Raw genomic sequence first — 16,276 nt, 5'->3', positions numbered from 1 at the left:
TGCATCGGTCGGGAATCTTTGTTGAATGTCCGTCTTCCCCTCCGGACCCTAAACTCCAAAGGCCGGGCTATCTACTCAGCACCTCATACCTGTAAGAATATTTACTGAGTAATAAGCGATCCAGCAATGATCCCATGACCCAGACAATTCAGCGGTGTCTTAAATCTTAATTGTCATAGATTTAGCTACATAGCTTTTCTTTTATAGCCTGTGTTTCTTTGTAAACTGGCAAATTATATCAAAACTAAAAACTTTAATAGGAATATTTAATTAATCAAAACACTCCATTCTCAACCATTTTGGAGAAAAGGGGGCACTTACTATAATTGTTTCCCTCAAAACACAAATACAGTTTTACCAGGTCGAATCTGGATGGAATTTACGAATACTGGACACAGAAACAAGCTAATGGACCAGAGTGGGGAAAGAAAAAAAAAGCCATGAAGAGATGGGATTCTTGTCTCTTCCTTAGGAGAGGGAACTAATTAATAGTAGCGAAGAGACAAGTCACCAAAGCTCCTTGACAAACTTGGTTTTTGTGGAGTTGTTGGTTTTTCCCCCAAGCGAAAGACTTCATTTTAACAAAGCAATAAAAACCCTCCAAATACTCATCACCAGAGAGAGGCTCAGTGAGAAGAGGTAAAGCCCCAGGCGCTGATTGAAATTGCACTAATTAATGGTCTTGGAGAACACTAATTCCTCCCCCCACCCCCTGTTCAAAATGGATTTTTAAAAAAATAGACCCTTGGTCACTCAAAAGTCTACCCCCTTCTTCTATTTTGACAACTTATTTTTGGATCTCATTAGTTAGTAACTAATTATTTAAAAGTGTGGTTTATGCTTGGAACAAGGCTATAAAAATGGCAACTTGCCAAGGCAGACATCTGCTTCCTGTATATCCCTATAAATTATATCAGCTTATTTTACTGATAAAAACCCAACTTTGTCCCTGTCAGTTACAAAGGAGAAAGTTGGGTTTTTTAAATAAATTTATTTATTTATTTACTTTTGGCTGTGTTGCGTCTTCATTGCAGTGCGCGGGCTTCTCACTGCAGTGGCTTCTCTTGTCGCGGAACACAGACTATCTAGGCATGTGGGCTTCAGTAGCTGTGGCACACGGGCTCAGCAGTTGTGGCGCACGGGCTTAGCTGCTCCGCGGCATGTGGGATCTTCCCGGACCAGAGCTCGAACCCATGTCCCCTGCATTGGCAGGCGGATTCTTAACCACTGCGCCACCAGGGAAGCCCTAAAGGAGAAAGTTTTAACATTCTAGACTCTCACACCTCATCAAAACTCTGCACCAAGAGTTAGGGAGCAGAAAAGAGTGCTTGCTTCTAGCTGGGGTGGCAATTTTTTCATAGACTACTCAGCCGAGTTGGGAAACTCAGTCCTGAGTTGATACAGGAAAGCATGAGGTACAGAAGTGACCCGTAAAAATTCCTGATGGAATCCTAAAACATACATAACTAGGGCCGTAGCCTATAGGACTCCTTATAAAACCTGGCGTTTCCTAAATAATAAAGTATAATTTATTTAGAACGTAACTCTCAAGGAGAACTTTTTGGTTCTGCTTCACTTCAAAGATCTTTCTCTGAGGAAAACATGCCACTGGTTTTTAGATGTGAATGAAATGAGACTTTTAGACCCTGCTCCCTTTCTTACAGGGCCAAACTGTTCTCCCTCAATCCTTTTCATCACTGCAACATTACATGCAAGATTTGCTGGCATGCCCCTTGACTTTTTATGCTTATGAAGAAAAAGAGCAAAAAGAAAAACTATTTGTAGCTGATGTTTGAGTCCCAGCAGCTTGGGTATATGGGAAAAACAAACACAAAACAAAACAAAAAACCCTGCAGCCAGGAAAAACCGCTCTGCTAAGATGACCTGCTAAAGCCTGACGTTTCACAGGTAAATGCAGGAATGAAAATGCCTTCTTGAACGCAAACAGTCATGGCTTTTCCCCATTCAGCTGTCCCTGATCCTTCTGTAATTTTCCCGAGGCCTAAACCCAGGGCACAATTATTTCCGGACGCTCTTTTAAAAGTAATCCCTCTCCTACTAGCAACCTGCCCACAGGAGGGTCTTTCCTTTCTAGATTATAAATCTGAACTTGCGTCAACCTCCTACCAAACGAGACGTCCTATCCTGGAGCCACTGACCAGGTGATGCTGTAGTGCATGTCTCCACTTGAAAGGCAGCCAAAGAAAAGCTGCAACATTTATTACCAATTTGAAGAAATGGCAGGGAGGGGGAAGACCTGCATTGGAAACAGCACTCCCCCACCCCACCCCTGCAAAGCCTCGGTTGGCCCTCTCTTGAGAGTGGCCACTTGGAGCTGCAATTAAAAAAATACAAAAACAAAACCCAAAAAAACCCAAGAACTTTCATCTTTGCAAAGATAAGTTGTCATTTGTGTGCTTCTTTTTCCATTTAGTAAGCAGTGGGCTGTGGTCAGTGCTGCCTGGGAGCGCTCGCAACCTGCGCTTCCACGCCAGCTTCCTTTCTGTTCCCCGCACGGTTCCAGGGTCCGCGTCTTCACATCTCGGCCGCGTCTCCGCGTCCCAGCCGCCTCCCCCCCGCCGGGATCCCGGCGTCGCCGTGCGGGCCCCGCTCCCCGCACGCGGTCGCAGTCGGTGCAGCGGAGGCCTCGGGGCGCCCGCCTCGCCGTCTGCTCCCTCCCCGGCGCGGGCAGACCCGGCCGCAGCTCCCGGTCAGCGCCCTGAGCCCGGAGCGCCCGGCCGCGCAGCGCTGGTTCCTCGGAATCGGCCGGCCCCGCTCGGATCCGCCCTCCGGCAGCGTCCCCCCGGAAAGCGCAGAGCAGGGGCCGGACGATCGGAACCCCGCAGGGCCTCCGCCGCCCAAAGAGCAGCCCTCTGCACTCTGCATCGCCCCGGTCACCGGCTCCCGGGGCACTGGAAAACTCTCGGCACAACTGGGCAGCATCTCCAGCAGACAGCGGTCGGTGGCCGCCCCGCATGCAGTCACACAACTGCTTCACTGGCTGAATTCGGAGAGAGGCAACTTTCCGGGCACTTTGCAAGGCAACACCCTCTGTTCGGCACTACAGTACAACACTGCGGAACCCTTGACGTCTTCAGGAAAGCCCTGGCTGTGTGCGTCACTTCACCAAACTTCTAACTCGCTTCACCGGCTCCTAACCCTGTTCCCAATGTTGTTCGTTCATCAGCTGCCCCACATAGATTAGGTGTTGTGAATGGTGTAGGCACAGACCCATCTCATGGGCTCTAGGGGAGGAGGGCCCTCAGTGGGGTTCCAAAGTTCAACCTTAACCACGAGGCTTTAGACAGTAAATGGAGAGCGTGAGAAATCGCAATTCTGGGAACATGTGCAAAAATCAGCCTTTCCCCTTGCAGATCTCTGCAGTGAACCCTGGGAATGCGCATACAAGCAGGATTCCGTGATGGGTTAAACCCTTACAATGTTCAAAAGGAAGCGCCAGGGCTAAAACCAACGTTTGAAATGATGTTTGAACTGTATAAAACAACTTTCTAATCGAAGGTGAAATGAAACAGTAGCTATAAACTGATATAATGCATCCTTTGTGAACTGCAGACTACTTCATTTATTTCCCTAATCCAGCTGGTTTATTTTTCAGTGGCCTGAATTTGGGTTTTCCTTTTTTTTTTTTTTCTTAATGCATTTAAAGATTTAAAACAACTAAGTTAAAAGCCTGATTCGTGGCAACCTGATCAGTTTCTGATGGGTTAAAACAGCTATTGCCAAGGAGGGATCAGAAAAAAGAGGCATTCCAGGAGGAAGGGGCAGCACTTTGAACAGCATGGCGATTAGGCCTTAAGTGAGTAATGATTCTCTGCAACCCAGGGAACTCCTTGCTCAAGAGGAATAAGACTTTCCTCCAGAGAAAGTACCTTTACTTACACCTGCCCGTATATTAACAAGCTGAATGATCTTCCTAATATGCTAATATTTCAAAAATCCAGAAGAACTAGCCTGTGTAAGGATTTCTAAGGCGCTGCCACCGTAACACTGAAAAGTGACATTTCTCTCATACTGTATCACTTACTAGCAGATTACCTGCTCCTTCAAGACACCAGTCTGAGAGCAACCGTTTAGGTAAAATTCCTATTAAATAGTTATACCTTCCTGCAGCATTAAAATTCAGTTCCTAAAGAACATGACTGCTCTAGGAAAAGTTTTGGGTTTTTTTTTTTTTTTTTTGAAAATCAAGAAGCACAAACTAATGCTGATTTTAACTTTTGAGCAATTCTGGAAGTGAGAAACAGCATGAGTTTCCATGAGCCAAATTTAGGGAATTTGAAACATTTCAGTGGATTTCATGTAATCATGCTTTACAGAAAACCTCTTATAGGTTGGTAATGTGGTTGATGTTTCCTGGTGCTCAAAATACCTTTCTGAACTTAAAATCAATTAGATATGCATAACTTCTGTGACACACCAACAGTTCCCAAGATTCCTAAGGCTTCCTCTCCCTCCCCTGTCTGCACTGCCTTTCTTTCCGGCAAGCTCAACTCCGTAAGTTCTTAATGAAATCTTCATGAATTTTTAACTATAGTATTTTTAAATGTGCAATTATTTTACCTTTACATGAGATTCCCCCCGCCCCCATAATTAGGAAAGCCGGAAGCCTAAAGCCGTAACTGCAAGTAAGAAAGCCCTATCTGTTCAAGTTGCCAAAAATGGTCTTTCGTAGCCTAGAGGGTTCCCCAAATCTGCTGCCTATTGCTTTCGGATCTTTCTTTCCCAGTTTCTGAAGCTCCTAATCTCAGATAAACAGTGTTCATGACAGACGTCCCTCGAAAGGGAATGGAATTACTCTAAGGGGAAGTAATTGCCTGGCTACGGACTGAGTTTGGTTTTAGTAGATTAACTACATCTCAACTTTTAAGAAACCCATATATTTAATTAACTTCAACTACTGAAAAGCATATTTGACGTGAAGTCATCACTGCTACTAGCGTTAAAATCACAAATTGCATTCTGCGTGCCAGTTTTACTTTTCTGCCATGTGTATTTAAAAGGAAAGATCATCGGCTACTCTGACGTTCTCTGCTGCCAGGAGGACTTTATGAGAAACAGTTGAAGGGTAAAGGTCTCTATTTCATACTTGTTACTGTTTCTGAGTTTTGCAAAAACTATGAAACACCAGTTCCGTGTACTTTGGTTAGGCTTTGCAGGAAGTGCCCTGCATAGCAGGTGCCATGAAGGAATGAGCTGGCATCCCCGACTTTCTGTGGGCTTGCTGGAGACAGACAATCCCAGACAGAAAAGGACATCTTTAGGTCAGTTATTGGTCTATAGATCCCGCTAAGCTCATGAAAACTGCATTTCCCTTAAACCTACGTATATCACGAAAACAGCATGACTGATCAAAGGTGACCCTTGTCTCACTTCCCTAGGGTGTACAGGTATTAAAAGTTTTCATACATTTTCAGAAGAAAAAAATCCCTAAATTTAAAGATCCTTCTTAGAGAACTTCTATAACTTTTGGCTCCTAGAATCAGGTGTGCCTTTATAATCAAGCTTAAGAGATAGAATACATGTTCTCTGCATAGGAATATACTTTTAAACCATCACAAATAGGAGACCAATATCTGCTGGGTGTTAAAATCAGCTGGAGATCTCCCAAAGGCACTTATTTTTTTTGTCTGGTACTGTTCATCATACTTCATCCTCCCGATTTTTAAACTGGGGATTCTTGAATCTTAACTGCAACTTGAAAAGCACATTTTTCATAACTTAAGGATTTTTAATCAGGGCTTATTCAGTAACAATTCCCCCCTGGTCCACTCAGCCTATCAACTTTGCAGAATTCTACAGCTGTCTTACTTTTTGGCCCCTGCCCACCAATCATGTACAAAACCGCCAATGTAAACTATACCGAACGATGCACCCTCCCAGTGAAATGCCCTGGTGTGGAATGTCATTTGAACCTCACAGTTCAAACAGCAGATGTTGTCCTGAAGTGGCGTGGCCTGGTCCACGCTCCATTCAGATTTCCAGACATCTTAGTTCATTAAGGCTTCATTCTTGAGCCACTGCCTGAGGTTCCTCGACACACAGGTAACTCCCTTGAGACTGAATTATTCTTTTCTAAAATACCACAAGCTGAAATCGAGAATATGGTTTAACTGCTTCATTCCTTCATTACGACAATTTGAGAATTAGCTTTCATCTGAACTGTGAGTTTTCAGTCTCTTTTCGTAAAAATCCATAGTTTGTAATGTACAGCACTCTGGAATACTGTTAGGTGTTTTCTGCAATCTCCCCTCAAAGTTCAAGTAGCTAAAGCTGCAGATTTCCACATGAAAATAAACAAATAAGATGTCACACTGCCTTCTGAAGGTACTCCAAGAGCCAGAGATTTAAATAAAAGGCCACTTATCTCCCATTATTTAATTTCATTTTGCAGCATAAAAATTACCCAAATATACCAACAAATGCTGATGTTTCAAACATACTCCTGTGTCACATACACACACACACACACACACACACACGCACACAAATACGCATGCCAACACCCCCTCCCCCCCAAAAAAAAAGTAAAGAAAAGAAAAGAAAAGCCCACTAGCGGTTTGAGGCTGGCCATCAATCCAATTTACTGCAGGTACAATTTACATGTACACTGCACGCCGCAACGAAACCACAGTGTGATGCCAACAGGCCCCTTAAGAAAGTTTTCCCCTCAATCTCTGGAAAGGAGCTTTAAAAGAAAGCAAGGATTACAGTCAGCTAGAAGGTAGGGAGGGGACTTACCTCAAACCCAGCCAAGCAGAAATCAAGAGCAGTAATTCTACAAGTCGACAGAGTACACTTTCAAGGCTATAATGGTGTGAAGAGGTGCTGGGCCACATGGCCTGGAGGCAGCGCTAATGCCCTGATGACTGATGCTGGCCGGGCATACAATGAATTTGGGGCTTGAAAACTAACAGAAACCATGCAGTACTTTGACAAATGGGCTTTCACAATTTCATTCATTGAATAACCTTTAAGCGCAAAATTGGCTCGAGTTCTCTTGGGAATTATGTGACATGTCTTGGACGATGATGTGAGTATTTTCCTTTTTTAATTATGACTCCGTATGCAAAATGCAAAAGCACCCTAATGTGAGGACACAACTCCAGATACTGCAGATGCATATGTGGAGCTCAACACAATATTGCCTTTCAGGAGGGGACTGGAATGGTCCAATGCCACCTTATTAACTAGGTAATGGCCTGTTCATTCAGTTTCTTTAGAGAGCCATAGATTTTCTGGGACGTTCTGTTGGGTTGAAATATACACACAGAGAACAAAAAACACTTTCACATTAAAGGAAAAAAAAAAACCCGAAAGTGGTCATGAGTAGCTAAGAAGTGTGACACTAAAATATAGTGCATTTACAATTACAAGTGGAGAAAGTCTAAGTTTAAGGGGCGAGGCAAAGGAAAAGTGCCTTGAAACAATTGAGACACCATGTAAGGTTTGCAATCGAATACACTTGCCAACACAGTTAACATCCAATTTCTTCCCAACGGCTCCCCTCCCTTAGAACCCTGTAAAACCAGCCCTTAGATGGAAAAATCGTAATTTTGGCAATTTCGAAAGAGGGCATGAAATATCTAGAGTGTCTCTAAATTAGCAAGTACCACTTACTGTTAGAGCATTGCCTTTAACAGCTTCTAAAAACTTAAGAAAAGGATCTTAAAACAGGAAGCTTGGTGAGCTCCTAAACCTGTTATTGGAGCCAGGAACACATAGCATATTTAATCTGCAAACTGTGCGAGTCTACAGTGATTTCAGCAAGATCTGAGGCATGCCCTCAAGGTTTGCTGGGATCTGGGATTAGGGGGTTGATAAGAACCTCTACTGCCCACGGACATGTTTTTCTTCTGCAGTTAAACACAAATGCACACAGACGTTTGACTGCTGCTTGGCGTTACCGCTCAAGTTCTAAAAAAGCTTTGCAGCTCCTTTTGCTGTCAATATATCAAAGTTAAAAAAAAAATCATCAAAGTGTGAAATTTCATTTAAAGTCTTCGCCAGTCTACAGCTCTATTTCACAGGCCCATCAAATACAAGTAGAGATGAAAAATACACTGAAAGTGCTGGAGAGAAGTTTGTGGTGCTCCCCCTGCCCTGTTGTTGTTTATTCTGTCTCCCTTTATTTGCTTTGAAACTAGAACAAATCAATTTTCATCTGGAAAAATGACAACAGGAAGTGAAGGGCAGCATCTTCTAGTAGCCTTTAATGAAAAGACAACCTGAAGTCATTATTAGAGTGGAATCTTGTGCTTAACAAATGAAATAGACACACACACACACACACACACACACACACACACACGCACGCGCAATTTCTTCTACAGTCATGTCAGCATTTTAATTGACTCTCATGATATAAGTTGGCAGAAAATTTCTTGAATCTTCCAAAACAAATCAGACTGACTATAGAATATGGATGCCAGCAAAACTAAAACCTCCTTCAAAGAATTCTTTAGCTGGGGATTTACAACAATTGCATAAAGAAGAAAAGGCTGACTTTTAAGATAATCTACTATAGTCTAAAAGCATTAACATTCCATTACTAAGGTTTTCTTGAGGATTTCATGACTCACTGATTCACTTTTCCTTCAAGACTGGTTTTTCTTAGTACATTACTGTCTCCATATAAGTGAGTGCATGGCACAATGATCATTAAATTGTTTCCTTTCGTAAACTCCCAAACCCTATCCTTAAAAAAGGGGGGCAAGGGGAATCTCAGTAAGCAGGATACCTCACATAGATTGTAAGGACCCCTAAATGGCAAAGCACAGAGGAAGTCTGAAACCCTTACAGCATGCAGGTAATTAAGAAAACTGGCCAAGAAACAAAGGAAAGTTCAACTTTTAGGCTTGGGCATCAAACTGATAAATTAATGATTCTTTCATTAAATAAGTAATGAAATAATTCACCAGAGTCATTCTTCATCAGTACTGAATTTTCTCATTTCTGTCTGTAGTCCTTTGCAATTTCGACATACTGGAAAAATGTGTTTATGTCAGGGTTCGATCAAGGAACACAAACATGTTAAAGGTACCAGGAAGTCGTAGGTATCTGAGTTGAATCTACTAGCCTTTCATAAGAATACAATCTATACCGTTTAAAGTGCTTCCGCGTGTGTGAAATTTCACTGGACACCTCTCACGCTGGACCTACTCAGGCATCTGAAACCAAAGCTTCCCTAGGCTGACTTCAAGAATCATATACCCTCAAAGGATCTTCCCTTAGGCAGGCAGTTTCTAATTAAATAGCTTTTAGTATAAAATAAACCTCTTCTCCCTATAAGTATGCTATTACAACTAATTTATATGTTAGTTCATGTTTGTTTCAGGTCTGACTATAGTCCAACTGGCCAAAGTGCTTGTGTACCAGGTTAACACCAATATTTCCTAACATAAACAAATTCTTTAGATACTTCACACAGTTTACATTGTAAAGCCAATCACCACTGCTTTAATAAAGGCCCTCAACTGAAATACTGTTCTGCTTCAGAAAGATGAAGCGATTTTGAGGTTATTACACTACTTTGAAACATAGCATTTTCCTCCTTCAAAATAATCTTGACACATGTAATTAAGAAACTGTCAGACCATTATTAATTTTTAATTTAAAACCTAAATGAAATAATTACAGGAATCAATCAATAAGGCACCTATTCAAATTACAGAGCAATTACATAAATACTCAAAATTAATACTTTAGGCCAATTCTTGAAGATTTCCGTCTATAATATGCTAAGACTTCAAACAACACAAAAAGTGTAACATGGGGACCACGAATAGTTCCTGCCTTAAACAGACAGAAAGGACCATGGCAGAGGGCCACACCGGCCATGCCCAAGGCACTCACGCTGGAACGCTTTTTAAAAGTTAACTGATTTCCACCAGACACTTATTTCAGGGATCTCAAAAACATCCCAATTCTGTCCAAAATCACATTGGGAGGGAAAAGCCTAATTACCACGAATTTCCAGCAAACGGCTCTGCAGAGACGAACTGGGGAGAAGAAGGAAGAAAGATAAAGGAGAGCAGAAGGTGTTTTCTAGAACCAGTCCGGCAAATGGCACTGCGCAGGTCTCTGCACAGCCGCCGACCCTCCATACCTCCGACTAAAGGGCTCTTTTACTTGGAGATGCGGACAGTCCATCATTTCAAACTGAAATGGCAGCTGGAAAATGTGGAACAGCTGGCAGAGAGCTGGGAGAAAATGTTTTACATAAATATATGTACATATAAACTGGCAGAGGGCCACGAGCGCTGTACCCAAGGCCAGAGTCTGTTCGGGACTGCACACCCGGGAGATGAGACCCTGGGGGCGGGCGGGAGGAGTTGCGGGGAGGATGCCTCCTCCATGCTCTGTCTACACGGGGTCAGCAAGGGAAGCGTGGGTCCAGCTGCTCTCGGGATGGCATCTCCCAAATGAGGTGTAATCAGGGACGTGAGCACAAAGTTCAGGGGAGGATAAAAGGCCTGGGTGTGCGGTGGAGCTTCGGCATCTGGCAATCTGCTTAGAAGTCGCTTCACAAACTCTCCAAGTTTGGGTAAATATTTATTCCCTCTCCACCTCCTCCCGGCCCTGTGCCCTCTGCAACTGCAAAAAGTAACTGTCCCCTGCAGAGTGATTCATACCCAACTCTGCTCGGTGAAAACGCGGCCTCTTAAATGATTATTGCAGGGGCCACGGTTACCCCCCGCCCAACTTCCACAGCTCACTCCCTGCAGCTTCTAGTGCTTTTCTTTCTTTTGTTTTCTTTTTTTCTTTCTTTTATTCTTTTTTTTTTTTTAATGCTGTCCCTGGAAAAGAAAAGAAATGAAAGAATCCCAAATCATCCACAGATGGTACAGCTTTCACTTTTCCTCTCTCAGGACGGAGGCGCGCCTCCCTCGGATGGGAAGCGCAGGCTGGAGGAAGCCCCCGCCGCGGCGCTCCCCGCGCGCACCCACCTCGCCGCCCGCCGCCTTCCGCGCCCGGCCCCCCGGGGGGGATGCAACAGTGCGAAGGCGGGCGCCGGGGCCCCGGGGGCTAGCGGAGTTCCTTTAAGTCCTCGGGGTGGGGAGTGGGGGCTTGGGGCCCCGTCGCCGCGGCTGCTGCAAACTTCTTCCCCCACCCCGCCCTGCCCCAACTTCGGGAGATGAAATTCTCCAGTCCGTCTCCGGATGGCCGCGCCGAGTCAGACGCTGGGAAGGCGAGCAGGAGGGGGCGAAGTGAACACTCGCTCCGACGCCTTACCCGCTGCTCCCGAAATCTGGGCGCCTCGAGACAGCCATATTCAGTTCCTCCCGCGCCCCCCGTCGGGGACCCCCCCTGTCGACCCGGAGGCGCGGGCGCGGCCGCCGGAGCGGGCTCCCGGGTGCGGAGCCCCGCGAAACAAAGAACTTCAGGCGGGACGTACCTGCGGCGGCGGCGGCTGTCAAGTCCCCGAACTTCCCATAGACCCGCGTCCGGGGCGCGGGCGGGCAGCTCCGGGCTCCGCGCGGCCGCGGGCGGCTCGGGCTACGGCGAGCGGCCGGGCAGGGCGCGGGGGGTGCCGGCGGCGGGCATGGTGCGGCGCAGGCGGCCGCCGGGCGCGCGGGGAGGGCGGGTCGGGGCGGCGAGGGGGCGCGAGGGCGAGGGTGCGAGCGCGCCGGCGGCGGTGGCGGTGGCGCTGCCCCTGCCCGCTCCCGCCCGCTCGTGCGGCTCCGGCATCGGTTTCAGGGATCGTGTAATCCGATCCCTTCTGACTCACAGGCCCTGAGTGACAGTTCTGATTTGGTTCACCCGCGGGAGGGAGGAGAAAGAGAAAGAAAGAAAGCCCCCACCGCACTCCCCTCCTGGCATCCAATCGACTTTCTGGAATAAGGTCCCATCCCGGCCTGGAAACCCGCGCGGGCTTGGAGGCGCCCCCCGCCCGGACCCGCGCAGCCTGCGCTACTCACGGGTGGAAAAGTTGCTCTTCGGCTCTGCGCTTCCCTCCCTCGCGCTCCCTCCTTCCCTCCTCTTCCTCCTCCTCCTCCCCGCGCTCCTCCTCCCCCAAGTTTTAACAGATGTTGCCGGACTCTCGGCTCTCGCTCGTGCTCCCTCTTCCCCCGCCCCCGCCCCCGCCCCCGCCCCGTCCCTTTTCTTTCGGCCCCTCTCCGGCGGCGCGGTGGGGACGCGCCGAGCAGCAGGACGCCTGCCGCCGCAGGGGGCGAAGTTGGGAAAACTTGGAGGAGTGCGGCTCGCCTTACTTTTGCTTTCTTGCTCCCTGCAGGCCGCGCCGGGTGCCCGCGCTTCCCCGCCCGCCGCGTCCCCGCGCCCGCAGCGGGTCCCAGCGGCGACGCGGGCGGTGGCGAAGAGGCGGCGCGGGCCGGGGTCGGGGGCTGGCGGGGGGGGAGCCCGGGCGCCCCGAGCCACGCGCGCGCTCCCTCCCCGCCCTCCGCCTCCTCCGCCCCTCCCCGATCCTCACACGGACACATTCAAGCCTGCCCCTCCTCTTCCCCCTCCTTGACCCCGCGCCCGCTCGGCGCGCCGAGGCCCCACCCACCCGGCGAAGGGAAGGGGGCCCGGGCGTGAGGTCACCGCCGCCCTCCCCGCCCGCGCTCGCCACACCGCCGGGACGCCCCCGCCGGCCCGCGCCCCGCGTGCCCCGGCGGCGTCTCCCAGCTCCCATCGCCTCCCAGCCCGGTTCTCCCGCTCCCTTTTCTCCCCGCTCCCAGTTTGGGCTCCCTTTTTCTTCTTTTAAGGCCTCTCAGATCACAACCCCCCCTCCTTGGCTCGCCCACTCCTTGTACATTTCCCCAGGCCAACCCTGAAACTCCCCCTTTCGCCGAAGGATGCTTTTGAAAGTTCAGGGTTTTTCTCTCCACCGGACTCATCTGCCCTTTGGGGCCAAATCTGGGAAGTGGGAGCTCCCACTACACAGCCTGCTGTCCCCATGGGCTACTTTATAAAGGACACAAAAACAAAGACCCCGGGCTTGGAGCCTGGACTCCAACGTGGTGCTTTTCCCTGAGCTACAAAGTGTCTCTGTCCCTGATTGATTTTCAGCGGCCCACACCAGAAAAAAAATTATTTTCCCTCTATTCTCAACCGGCCAGCCTGCATCCAACTGTTCCCTTTCAGTGTACTCAACCTGGACCTGTAACCCAAAAAAGAGAGTTCCCATGGGGGGAAACAAAGGGGGGGGGGAGAAAGAAAGGAAAGAAAACCCCTGTGGCATCCCTAAATCCGTTCTTCGTGGGGTAACCTGAGATTCCACCCACCCACCGGCCGCCAGCAGCGCCTCGGAGCTCAGGGTGCACTTGTGTTGACTCGAGGAGCATCTTGACTGAAGGAAGAGCCGTAGGTGGATGAACGATTAGCTATTAGGATCTGAAGAGCATTTTGAGATTCAAATGCTTAACTGGAGAATTTTGAAGGGAACTGATGGTGGTATTCACTACTTGTTTCCTGGGACTTGTTGCTTATCTCAAAGACTCCACAAAAGCAGACCCTGACTTAAGCTTTTATGGTAGAAGCAGTGAAGATAAAGGAGGGCTGAAGGTCCTTTTTAGCCGTTCATTTTACGATTTCTCTCTCTACCTCACCATGCTTGGAAAAAAAAAAACTCACCACTGACTCATCATACAGAGCAGGGGTCTCAGGATACATGGGTGGTGGTCCCAGCTTCCCCCCACTAACTGGCCTTAGGCCCGGGAGGATTGTCTGAGCCCATCTGTGGGATAGTGATAGGAAAACCAGGCCACATACCTCCCAGGATTTGTAAGGGTTTCCAATGAGATAATGCGTGTGAAAGTAGAAAGGGACACAAATGTGTAAGAATTATTATTATACTTCCTGTATATACTCCAGCATCAGTCACAGTATTTTTTTGTATTCAAGTACTGCTTCTGCCTCAATCACATGAATGCAAATAATACATCCTGATAGCCTCCTCTGTTCACCCAATGGCAAATAAATAAATAAAAAGCAGACAGACAGCCAATAAATCAACAACTGGAATAAACTAGATATTTTGACTTTTACTTAAAAGTCTTTTGCACATTTTGGATCGTGAAGATCTTGATTCTCAGTTTTAAAAAGACAAGAACAAAGAAAAAGCAGCTCATCTTTCCCCCTTATGCCCATCAGAATAGCTAAAAACAAGAGGAGAAATAAAGCTGGTGTCTCCTGTGTGTTCCTGTGTCCTCACCTTAGATTCTTGACAGAAATGAACAGTTTTCTGCTTTAGTGGTAAACATATACGTGAGGTGGGAACATTTGGCAGAAATAGTAGCGGAAATAAAAAACTTGGTTATCCCTCGTGTGAGTTAAATACTGCCGTAATGCAATGACTTTCAATCTATATTAACACAAAAATTATTTTTCCAAAGGAAATCTTGTATGGAATCCCAAAATACAAAAGAAGGCTACTCTGGTTGCAGTTGGGTGGGATCTCAGGGCCCAGCCCTCTAGCCTTGTTTTCTTCAATGACTCCTGAGACAGCTCTAAAAACCCCAAAGTCACCCTGACACTCAATAGTGTAACCTTGCAATGATAAACAGGCCCTTACAGATTTACAGGCCTTCGTCCATGTCTAAAATTCCACCATTATAGAGTCACTTACTGAGAGCTTTCATCAGTTCTCTTTTCAAACGCAAATGTCCTAATACATTTTAACATATATATATGTTAAACATATATATATATATATATATATCTTCAAAATGATGAAGCTTATAAGACAGTTTTTGTTTGTATGTCTTTTGGCAACAAATTGGATGAAGCAGGAGACTTGAAGATCTTAGTATGAGTTTCCTAGGACTGCTTATAACTAAGGACCACAAACTGGGTGGCTTAAAGCAACAGATATCCATTGCCTCACAGTTCTTGAGGCTAGAAGTCCAGGTCTCAGCAAGGCCGTGCTCCCTCTGAAACCTCTAGGAGAAGGTCTTTCCTTGCATCTTCCTAGCTTCTGGTGATGTCTGTCAGTCCCTGGTGTTTCTTGGCTTGCTACTGCTTCACTCCAACCTCTGACTCTATAGGCGTATGGCGTCCTCCCTTTGTTTCTCTCTCTCTCCTCTTCCTAAGGACACCAGTCAGATTAGAAGCCCACCCTACTCCAGCATGACCTCATCTTAACTAAGTGCATCTCCACAACCCTGTTTCCAAATCAGATCACCTTCTGAGAGAGTACAGGAGTTAGAACTTTAACATATCTTTTCGGGGGGACACAATTCAACCCATAAAAATACTGAAAGTGACAGAAGAGGATGAAGGATCTGCAACTGAGAGGACAAAGGATGAACCTGAGAACAAACTTTGCATGCTCCTCTGTATTGTTTTGCCCTGTCCTGTGTGCTTATCCATAATGACTCTTCTTGCCCTCACTTACTATTACAGCTCTTCCATCTCTCTTCACATAAGCCCCCTATTAATTATTGGGGAATTCCAAGTACAATTTCATGTGTATTGATAAGCTCCCAGCTGCAAGTGACAAAATTCCAACTCAAATTGCCTTAAGTTAAATTTAAAGTGGGGAATGGGTGTTTTGTTGACTGAAAAGTCCAGAAGTGTCTAGGTAGGTTTCAGGCAAGGTAGGATCCAGGGGCTCAAACAGTGTCAGCCGAGTCCTGTTTCCATCTTTCAGTTAGGCTTTATTCACACTTCAGGCAATGTTTTTTAGGCAACCAAGGATGGTGGCCAGAGGCAGCTGCATTTTACACAGTCCGTCTTACTGTTTGCATTCCCAGGGAATAATCACCTTGGCCAAGGGGATGCAATATTCCTCTTGGCCAGGCAAGGGGGAGAGTTGCATGCCAGGTGAACAGTTAGCATAAGTCCTCTATAAAGCCCAACATGATAGCCACCATATTCTTCCTCCCTTCCTGTAAATGCAAGACTGTCACATTTTCCACTGCTCCCCTCCCATACATGCAGGACTGTCACCTCTGCTTCAGTTGCCCAACGTAGGGCTGCCTACTGGGAGGTGACACATTCAGTCCACCATGTTCTGGGGCATCCTCAGCACGCTGAAGTCAGTGCAGCCCACATCTGTGTGAGGAGAAGGATTTTCTTGTTCTTTGAAGTTATACGTGATCACAAGTTTTCTTAATATTTTGTCCTTGTGTATGAATATCCCACCAATTTCTTTTTCTGAAAATAGCTCAAGGATTCATACCTTTTTCCATCCACAAACTCAAGATAATAAATGTTCATAATGAAAATGCAAACCTTCACATCCGTATCCCCGTGCATCCACCCAGCTAGCCAGCCACCCACCCACACACTCACCCGTCCATCTCTCCATCTGTCC

At 46.8% G+C, this 16,276-nt stretch overlaps 1 protein-coding gene across 2 annotated transcripts in view; it reads right to left on the bottom strand.

The window, feature by feature from the left end:
- The window catches only part of GLI3 (GLI family zinc finger 3), a 286,977-nt gene extending 274,919 nt beyond the window's left edge, over positions 1-12,058 (bottom strand). The window contains exon 1 of one of the 2 annotated variants that reach the window (XM_033862873.2): positions 11,417-12,058. The gene's annotated coding sequence lies outside the window, so the exon portion shown is untranslated. The remainder of the gene's footprint in view (positions 1-11,416) is intronic. The other variant, XM_019940662.3, reaches the window with a different exon arrangement.
- Between the last annotated feature and the right edge of the window lie 4,218 nt (positions 12,059-16,276).

This window comes from Tursiops truncatus, chromosome 9 (genome assembly GCF_011762595.2).
Source record: "Tursiops truncatus isolate mTurTru1 chromosome 9, mTurTru1.mat.Y, whole genome shotgun sequence".
Lineage (NCBI taxonomy): Eukaryota > Metazoa > Chordata > Mammalia > Artiodactyla > Delphinidae > Tursiops > Tursiops truncatus.
The sequence above is the reverse complement of the archived record's forward strand: the minus strand, read 5'-3'. Positions and strand labels throughout refer to the sequence as shown.